This window comes from Camellia sinensis, chromosome 8, assembly GCF_055761805.1.
Source record: "Camellia sinensis isolate YWXY chromosome 8, ASM5576180v1, whole genome shotgun sequence".
NCBI classification, from domain to species: Eukaryota; Viridiplantae; Streptophyta; class Magnoliopsida; order Ericales; family Theaceae; genus Camellia; species Camellia sinensis.
Genome location: NC_138968.1, coordinates 157,403,982 through 157,412,928, shown reverse-complemented (window position 1 = coordinate 157,412,928; position 8,947 = coordinate 157,403,982). Strand labels below are relative to the sequence as shown.

Genomic DNA, 8,947 nt, shown 5'->3' with positions numbered 1-8,947 from the left:
CAAGTTGCTTTGGAAGAACTAATGATCAAGAAAGATGAGGAGCTCAAGTGTGCTATGGCTACCATTGGTCTTTGGAACAAAGGATCAAAGACTTTGGAGGATATCATTGGGTCTCAACAAATGAGTTGTGACAAGAGTGGCATTGGCTTTGGTGGTAAGAAAGAGCAAAAACAGAGTGCTTCAACATCTCATGATACAAGAACTCAAGGAAAGGGAGAACAAAAAATTCAACATAAGGATGGACTTCTCAAACTTCCTAGAGTTGGTAAGGTAAAAGAAAAGAAGGTACACCCTGTTTTTATTTGTCATCATTGTGGTATGCATGGTCATATTCGCCTGTATTGTTATAAGTTGCATGGGAAAGTGTATTTGCCTAGACCTAGGAATAGGAAGTTGGAAATCATGTCGAGACGGGTTCCTATTGCTTGGGAAAGGAACCACAACGTCAAGACACCACCCAAGAACCACAATACTCACAACTTTGTTCATACTAAAGTGGTTTGGGTGAGAAAACTTGACTTGTATTAATTTGTTTATTTGTTTTAGCTTTTGAGTTTTTGTATGTTGTTTTTAATGAAAAAAAAATTTGTGCTTGTTCGTTTTTTTTTTTTTTTTTTTACCTTGCTTTATTTTTTTGAAAAAAAAAAATCCCAAAAAGATTTTCTTAGTATGGTTTTGCAAGCTTGAAATTTTTGAGTGGTCCTTGGTGCATATTGGATTTAATGAGAATGTCCATTACATGTTAATATATGTGTGCTTTCTGTGGTCATTACTCGTTTTGGAGTGTTTGTTCATTGATTAGTATGTCTCATTTTGTACACACTCTTGGATTAGCAAATTTTGGAGTTTTCCGCCTTAGTGATTATTTTTTTTGGACTTATGGCATTGTTTCTTTTGCTTTTCTAGAGGAATTGACCTATACTAGCATATCTTGGGTGATGTTCAGTCTCTTAACCACCTACCATCCTTTTGCATCTCCATGGCTTTCTCCTTAATTCTTTGCAGTCTAGCCATGAGGAAAAGGCTACCTCAGAGTCACCAACCAGGCCATCCTTATTATATCCATGCTTCTCTGGTTCGGTTTCCATACTCTTGAGCGTGTCAGCCACCAATGATTGTGCAAAAGAAAAGAAAAAGAAAGAGAAGAAGACAAAATATGCAAAAGAAATAAAAAAAAATGTGCAAAAGAAAGAAAGAAAAAAAAAGGAAAAGATTCATTGATTGAGGGGGAGCCTCCGCCTTTACTCACCAAATATCCCTTGATTCCTAGTGGTTTGACTTTCCTTTGTCGTGCTTAGATTCTCTTGTCGGAGGTCCGGCTTTCATATCACTACTAGGATTGAATCTAGTGTTTGTCGAACTCCAAGAGTCACACACACACTTTTATCATGGGATCTATGATTTTCACATAATGCATCACTTTCTTGCATGAGGAATCTTCTACAGACTGTGCACATTGTGTTTTCTTGTAATGGTGCTTTTTGGATAATCTTATGTGTTTTAAAGTACTAATCTACAATTCCTTGCTTGCTCCACCATAGTATTTTTGTCGTTTTATTCTTGTTCATTGTTTTTCAGTGTCTGTGGTTGCTTTTAGTGAGGGGGAGTTTGGTTCATCTTGATTTGGGTTGGTAAGGGAGTTTGTTTTTTCTTTGCAAGAGTTGTTTAGCATTAACACTTTGATATGTTTGGTAAGGGAGATTGGCTATATGTTTTGCATGTTGATATGCACTGTTTGCTATTTATTTCCTTCTTGCATGCTCCTGGTATTTACATCGTAATATCATTGCTTGTAGGGTTTATGATCTTGCTTTTGTTGTTTGAGAGTTGTTTTTCATGAGTCTTAGTTTTCATCTATTCATGTTTTCCATCTCATGTTTCAAGATAATCGTGTCATATGTCTATTGCTTTTTCATATACTCTTGTGGGACTAATAGTTGTTTTGGAGATTGTGGCATTAATAACTGTTTTGCAGATCAAGACCTTGAGAAAGAAGTTGGCTTTTGTTGGCTGTAATGGGTTAGGGTGTTTAGGATTTTATTTGTTAGGTGTGTTTTGTCACGGCATTGCCAAAGGGGGAGATTGTTAGGTTTTATTCTTGGCAACCCCGTTTGACAAAACAAAACTCCTTTCAGTTGTATTTATTTTCGCTCTTTTATTTCAATGAGGATATGAGTGTTTAGATGCGAATCCAATCTGAATTGTGTCTTTCAGAGAAGTTTGTGATACTAATGCTTTCAAGATTGCCACTTCGCTGATTATGACGGGGATCGAGCTGCCCGGTCAGCTCGCGGGGGTCCAGGAGGCAGCGCCCCTTGGCGGGTTCGGAGCAGCGCCACGGCGGGGTCGAGGGGCAGCACCCCCGATGCAAAATGAAAAAATGCATTCCAAGTTGCCTGTCTGCTCGAGCGGACATTACCCCGCTCGAGTGGAGAATGCTGGGTTTCAGAAGTTTGTCAGGTTTGTAAAAATACTGGAAGGTGTGATTTCGCGCTCGAGCGGATTCTCCAGCGCTCGAGCGGACCTTGTTATATCACGCACATATTTTGCTGAAGCCGCTCGAGCGGGCTGTTGGGCGCTCGAGCGGAGATCGCGGGACAGATTCTATAAATTCACATGTTGGGTCAGATTTTAGGATTACTACTCCAGATCTTCTTTTTGGATTCTAGGGTTTATATCTGGGGATACTTTGTGAGTTTTCTTTGATGTTTTGATTGAGTATTCAACTCATGTTTTAAAGAGTATACATCAAAGGTTTTGTTTGTTCTACAAAAGAGAGAGTTGTTCTTCGGTGGATTCTGAAGAATTCAAGCTTGAAGCTTTGGTGGATTCTGGGGTGGCTCATCGTAAAGACAATTCCGAGGTGAAGACGGGTTGGAAGAGGCACAGAGAGGTTGGTTCAATTAGGCGTGGATTTGCTAGGTAATTAAGAGTATACCTGCGTAATTCCTTTAAATCTTCTTAGTGGATTGTTTTGTGGCTGTTGCCCGTGATTTTTTAATCACAGTTGGAGGTGTCCAATTATGGTTTTTTCCACGTTAAAATCGTTGTGTTGATTTATCTTGATTGTTTGATTGGAATTGTTATAGACTGCTTAAAATTGTTACATAATCACAAATCAATATATAGGGGATTTCTAGATTTTTCAAAACGTCGTAAAAACCAATTGTGGTGTTTTTCAGGCCTATAGAACGTCACTAAATTTCAGTTTTCCTGTAGTATATTTATATATAATATGAAGATTTTGTTGTGTTTTACGCGTTTTTATAAAATTTAATATAATATAGAGAATTATGAAATGCTCAAGTATGTTTGTGAATATTTTTGAATGATTTTATAAGTATAATCAATTTCTGATTGAATTAGTAAAAGGAAATTTTATTTTGTGCACTCGTACAAGAGTGCATATGGCATATCTTTCATGTTAGGTTTTCGTTATTAGCAATCCCATTTGACAAAACTCCTTGTCAGTGTAATTTTATTCATTTTTTTAATTTAAGTGAGGCTTTGGATATTTGGATGTGAATCCAACCTGAATTGTGCCTATGCACATGAGTTAGTGATTTTAATCCTATCATGTTTGCCACTTCGCTGATTATGTCGGGGATTGATCTGCCCGATCAGCTCACGAGGGTCCAAGGGGTAGCACCCCTTGGCGGGTCTGTGGTAGTGCCCAGGTGAGGTCCAGGGACAGCGCCCCCGAAGCAAAAAGTAAAATTGCAGTCGAAGTTTTTTTTTTCCCACTCAAGCGGCCATTCTTGTGCTTGAGCGGAGATCGCGGCCTTTCAAAAGTTTCACTCGCTTGCAAAAGTACTGGGAGTTGTTTTTTTCCACTTGAGCGGTCATTCTTGCGCTCGAGGGTAGACCCTGTTTAGTCACACACGTTTTAGTCAGTCTGCTCGAGAGGCCATTCCTACACTCAAGCGGTGATTGCGGATCTGTTTGCTATAAAAGCTACGGTTCAGTCAGGTTTTAAGGTACGGCTGCCAGATCTTCTTTTTGGGTATTAGGGTTTTCATTTGGAATTTCTTTTCTTGTTTCCTTTGATATCTATAAGAGTTTAATCATGAATTGAGTAGATTATATCAAAGGATTTGTTTAGTTTGTTTTATTAAAAGAGAGTTGTTCTTCGGTGGATTCCGTAGAATTTGGGCCTGAAACTTTGGTGAATTCCGGAGTGACTCATCATCATAGACTCAATATCGGCGTTGTGGATTCAACATTGGGCAAGACAATTCCGAGGTGAAGACGGGGCAGGAAGAGGAACATAGGGGTCAGTTTGATTCAAGCATGGATTCACTAGGTAATTGATGTAATTCCTTTGTGTCTTCTTAATGAATTGTTTTGTGACTTTTTATCACAATTGGAGGAGCTACAATTGTGGTTTTTCCATGTTAAGAATGCACAAAAGTTTCGTATTAGTAAAACAATCTGGTTTAAGTGGAACAAATATGGAAATTGATTGTGCATTTTAAAATTAGTAGCTGCAGATTAGATCTGAACTTTAAACTCTTTTATTACCAAACGATTATAAGTGATTAAAGGCACTAAATTAATGAAAAAATTAGTAAAATATCTCTTTCTAACTTTTGATAGTAGGAGATGTTCAATATATTTTTTCTTATTAGTTAAGATTCCTCAATAATATTATTAGAGAAATTTCAGCTCGTTATAGAGAAATTAAATTTCTGTGACAAGTTTCTATGTGAAATTTCTAAATTTTATTTGTGGAATTGAAATTTCTATTGGAAGAGTATTTCTCTGTAAAAATGTTGAGGGATCCTAACCATTATGAAAGTGTTGCATTGCATGTCATTTATAAAATTTTAATATCAAAGACCTTAAGCTAAAAACTCCTAAATTGATACCTCTTTTCCTATAGTCGTTTTGATTTTGTCAATCAATAAGAGAAAAGTAATAAATATAAGAAACATTACATCAAATTAGCTAACTATAATAACTAGAAAACAAAGCATCAGTAAAATTAAATTATAAAAAAGCAATTATTATATATAACTTGGAAGAGAAATAAACAATATTAATTTTTTTTTTTAATAAGAATTAAACCTGTAACCATTTCTCAATGGCAACTGAGCCAAGAGGCCTAGTCAACCTCTAGTTACATGTGAACATTGTCAATCCGAGGTACAACCAATTTTATAGCCACACATCGTTTAATATGTTTTTGATTGGCACTTCGTCCTGAAATCTTTGCTCTCTCTGTCATCTGCTACTTGTGAATCTCATCCCCAAATCTTCATTATTCCATTTTTGTAACCACAATATTTGCCCAATTTAAAAAAAAAAAAAAACACAGAAGGTATGTCTCATGTCTGTTATCTTCCTAATAATTTCCTTTTTACTGTAGATGTTTCTGTTATCACTTTTGCTTTTCTTTTTAGATTTGGAGTTCAGATCTAAACTTCAGCTACTAATTTCTAAAATTCATAATCAATTTACTAATTGGTTAATGATCTGTTTCTTCTTCCTTTGTTGTTCTTGTTTTGTGTGTGTGTGTATTTTTTTTGGTATATTGGGAGTATTAAATAAAGTAATTGGGAGCATGAGAAAGTGGCTTTGAAATGAAGATGATGTGTTTTCCAAAATTGGTATGTATGTGCAGTGTATTTTAGGGGATGTTGGATTACATTAACAAAACCTTACTGAAAATTGAGATTTAGGCTCCCTTTGGATGAGTGAATTTCAAATTAATGGATTTGGGATTGAATTTTATAAAATTATAAGAAGATATCTTATTGAAGATAGATTGATAACTTTAAAGTGGAGGATTTAATAGAAGTATGAGAGTGGTAATTTTTGTACAAGTAGAATTTTTGTGGTAGGATTTCACATCACTATTTTTGCAAAATATTTGAAATCCATCATTATAAGCTCAAATTTATTCTTGACATCTAAATCTAAAAAATTTTAGAGCATTTCTAACCCTTCACTATTTTTTCTCATCTAATTTGATTTCAAATTTGAGTAAAAAACTTGATTTAATATGAAGGACTCTAACCCTTTCATCAAAGTTGATGAAAAATTATCTCTAATGTTTTATCTTTCTAAATTTTCAACAAATTTAAATTTGATAAAAAAATGTTTCTCCGATGAAAGGATTGGAGATGCTTTTACATTGGATTAAATGCTATACTCCTTAAATTCTTAATGTCAAATCTATTCATTTAAACTGTGATTGATTCATTTTCTACAGTACGAGTAAATCTTAATTTTATTTTCAAGGCTTTTTCCTTTTTAAACTTCAATTCTTGATTTAATATTCTATTTAAAAATATTTGGGCTAATTACACGGGTCCCTTAAAGTATTTAACAATTACAAGAATCTCCCATATAGTTTTTATTTAAAAATATTTTGCCTATTCTCATTTTTCAACAAAAGGAAAATATAATTTTCCAGATTTTTTTTTAAAGAATCATACTGTATACATTTTGTATTTCTATATTATTATTATTATTATTATTATTATTATTATCCAATAATATCAAACTAATGCAGTCCCTTCTGTTTCATCAACCAAATGTGAACTAATACATATACTTCTCCCTATATAATTTACATTTTAATCTTTGTTAAATTAATTAGCTTGTACTTGTTTTTTCATTTGTTTCACACGACAGAGTCAAGGCTATTGGCTTGTAATTGAAAAGAAAATATAAATAAATTCTGAAACTCTTGAAGCAAAAGTTCTGTATTTTTATTTATTTATTTACAACAGTTAGTTCTGGTTATTAATGTTGTACCCTTTTGTTTTCAGCAATTGAAGAGGGAGAGATAGACATAGAGAAAAGGAAAAAGAGGAAGAGAAAGAAAAGCAAAAATGATTTGTTTGCCTGAAATCCTTAATGAATGGTCGGACGCAATTGAAAAATGTTGCATAACAGCTTGGGATCACATGGGCTATGTGATTCACCATAAGAAGAATAGTAAAAAACTCCAAGATGAAAAAGAAAAACTTGAAAATGAGGTGAGAAAGATCAATGGAAGGGTTGAGAGAGCCAGAACCAACGGTGAAATCCCTGAGGCTGATGTTCTGTCGTGGATAAAGTCAGCAAATGGGATGAAAATAGATGTGGAGGAATTTCTAGGAGAGGGAGAAAACAAGTTGTGCTTCAATTGGTGTCCGAATATTTATTGGCGTCACCGGCTAGGCAAGGATTCCAAAGAGAAGATAGATCGTGATATTAGTCTCAAAGACAAGGGTGAGAAGTTTATGACATTGGAAGTGGCACACCACGTACCTCATATGAAATTTGGGTACAATTTCTCTTGAGGTTACGAGGATTTTGTGTCACGACCCCAAACTGTCCCTACTAGTTTGGTGCCGTGATGGCCAGTAATCCGGAATTACCGAAGGCCAACCTCCAAAATCCACACACAATCAGAGTATAAATATATATATGGGGCTCACAAGTGCGGAAGCATTAATTTAAAAATACAAGTGGTCCGTAAGAGCAGTGCGTAAGTTACATGGAATGACATACAACTTTACATAGTATTACAACTTGAATATAAATACAATGAAATACAAAATACATTTTTCATCTTGATCAAAAGGCTTCTCCAGCCGACATGTGTAAATTGCAGACATTATAAGCCGAGAAGCATAGTTTTCAAGACTGCCGGCATGTATACAAGTTAAGCCGACATGACAAAAACCCAAAACAAGCTTGCGAGTCACACCTAGGCGTCACCGCCTTCCTGCTCATCACCTACATATATATATAGAGAGGGTGAGCTTGGATACTCAGTGAATGGTATAAGAAATAAAGGGGTTTGCATGACTGGTATTCAAGATTATTTATCAAACAATACATAACATAATTAGTGCAAGTCAAAGGATGAACCAAGTCCATCTAGCAAATCTGTCAAGTTTCAAAGGATGCTTACTAACATCATTATAATACAAGTGATGACATCTCGGCAAACAAACCCACGCGATCAACCGTCAGTGGCAAACAAGACAAGACAAGGCAAGACAAGGGAGATATCTCAATTCGATGGTGTCGTTGCATTATAGTCCCCGGACACTAAGGACTTGTGCTACTAGTGCTTAGAGTCCCCTAGCACGTACGGACTTCCAAACTTTGTGCTACCAATGCTTATAGTCCCTTAGCACGTACGGACTTCCAAACTTTGTGCTACCAATGCTTATAGTCCCTTAGCACGTACGGACTTTCCAAGAATGTCATCAAAATAAGATATATATATATATATATATTTTTTCCGATTAGGGATAACCATTCATGCTTACAAATACTTTCCAAAACAAAGCAAAACAAGACTTTTATCAAAGCATTATAATGTAGCTTTATTAAAAATACCACTCACTTAGTTCTTCGAACATCGGGGTCAAGGCAAAGTCCAAACCCTACAAACACATGGCAAAGTCAGTTGAATGCACTTTCAAACAAGTTTCACATGCATGCAGATGATCTCGGCATTCCTCAGGACTAAGTCGAATCAAAACAAATACAGTTCTTTATCTCGGGGAAATATGCTGGGCAACTACCAGGTCTAGGCTGAGGTTCCACACCCCCTTGCCGAGGTGTGGCCTCGATGGCCACATTCAAAGGAATGAAGTCGGGAAAAATCTGGATTTCCCTTTCTTGAAGAACATAATGAACATGAAGAACATGCACATGAGGAAGATGAATGCAAAGATCGTGATTTGCTATTACAAAATCTGAGATTTCATGCTATGAGGTCAAAAACATGGACCTGGGTACCCATATTCAGGGATCTAGTTAGAACAAACACAAAGACATGAAACTTAATGCAAACTTTCAGATCAAACAAGACCTTTCTTTTAAGAACACGTGAACACCATTTTCTCTTTCTAAAACCAACTTTAAATCGATGCATGACATGCAAAACGAGTTCGATCATGCAATGCAGCTAGATGATCAATAAGAATGACAAGAGTAA

General features: G+C 35.6%; 1 long non-coding RNA gene across 1 annotated transcript; it reads left to right on the top strand.

The window, feature by feature from the left end:
* The first annotated feature begins 5,120 nt into the window (after window positions 1-5,120).
* On the top strand, window positions 5,121-7,554 carry LOC145797240 (uncharacterized). Its single transcript, XR_014338527.1, has 2 exons — window positions 5,121-5,320; window positions 6,777-7,554. It is a non-coding gene; the product is annotated as an uncharacterized LOC145797240 (long non-coding RNA).
* Window positions 7,555-8,947: the final 1,393 nt, after the last annotated feature.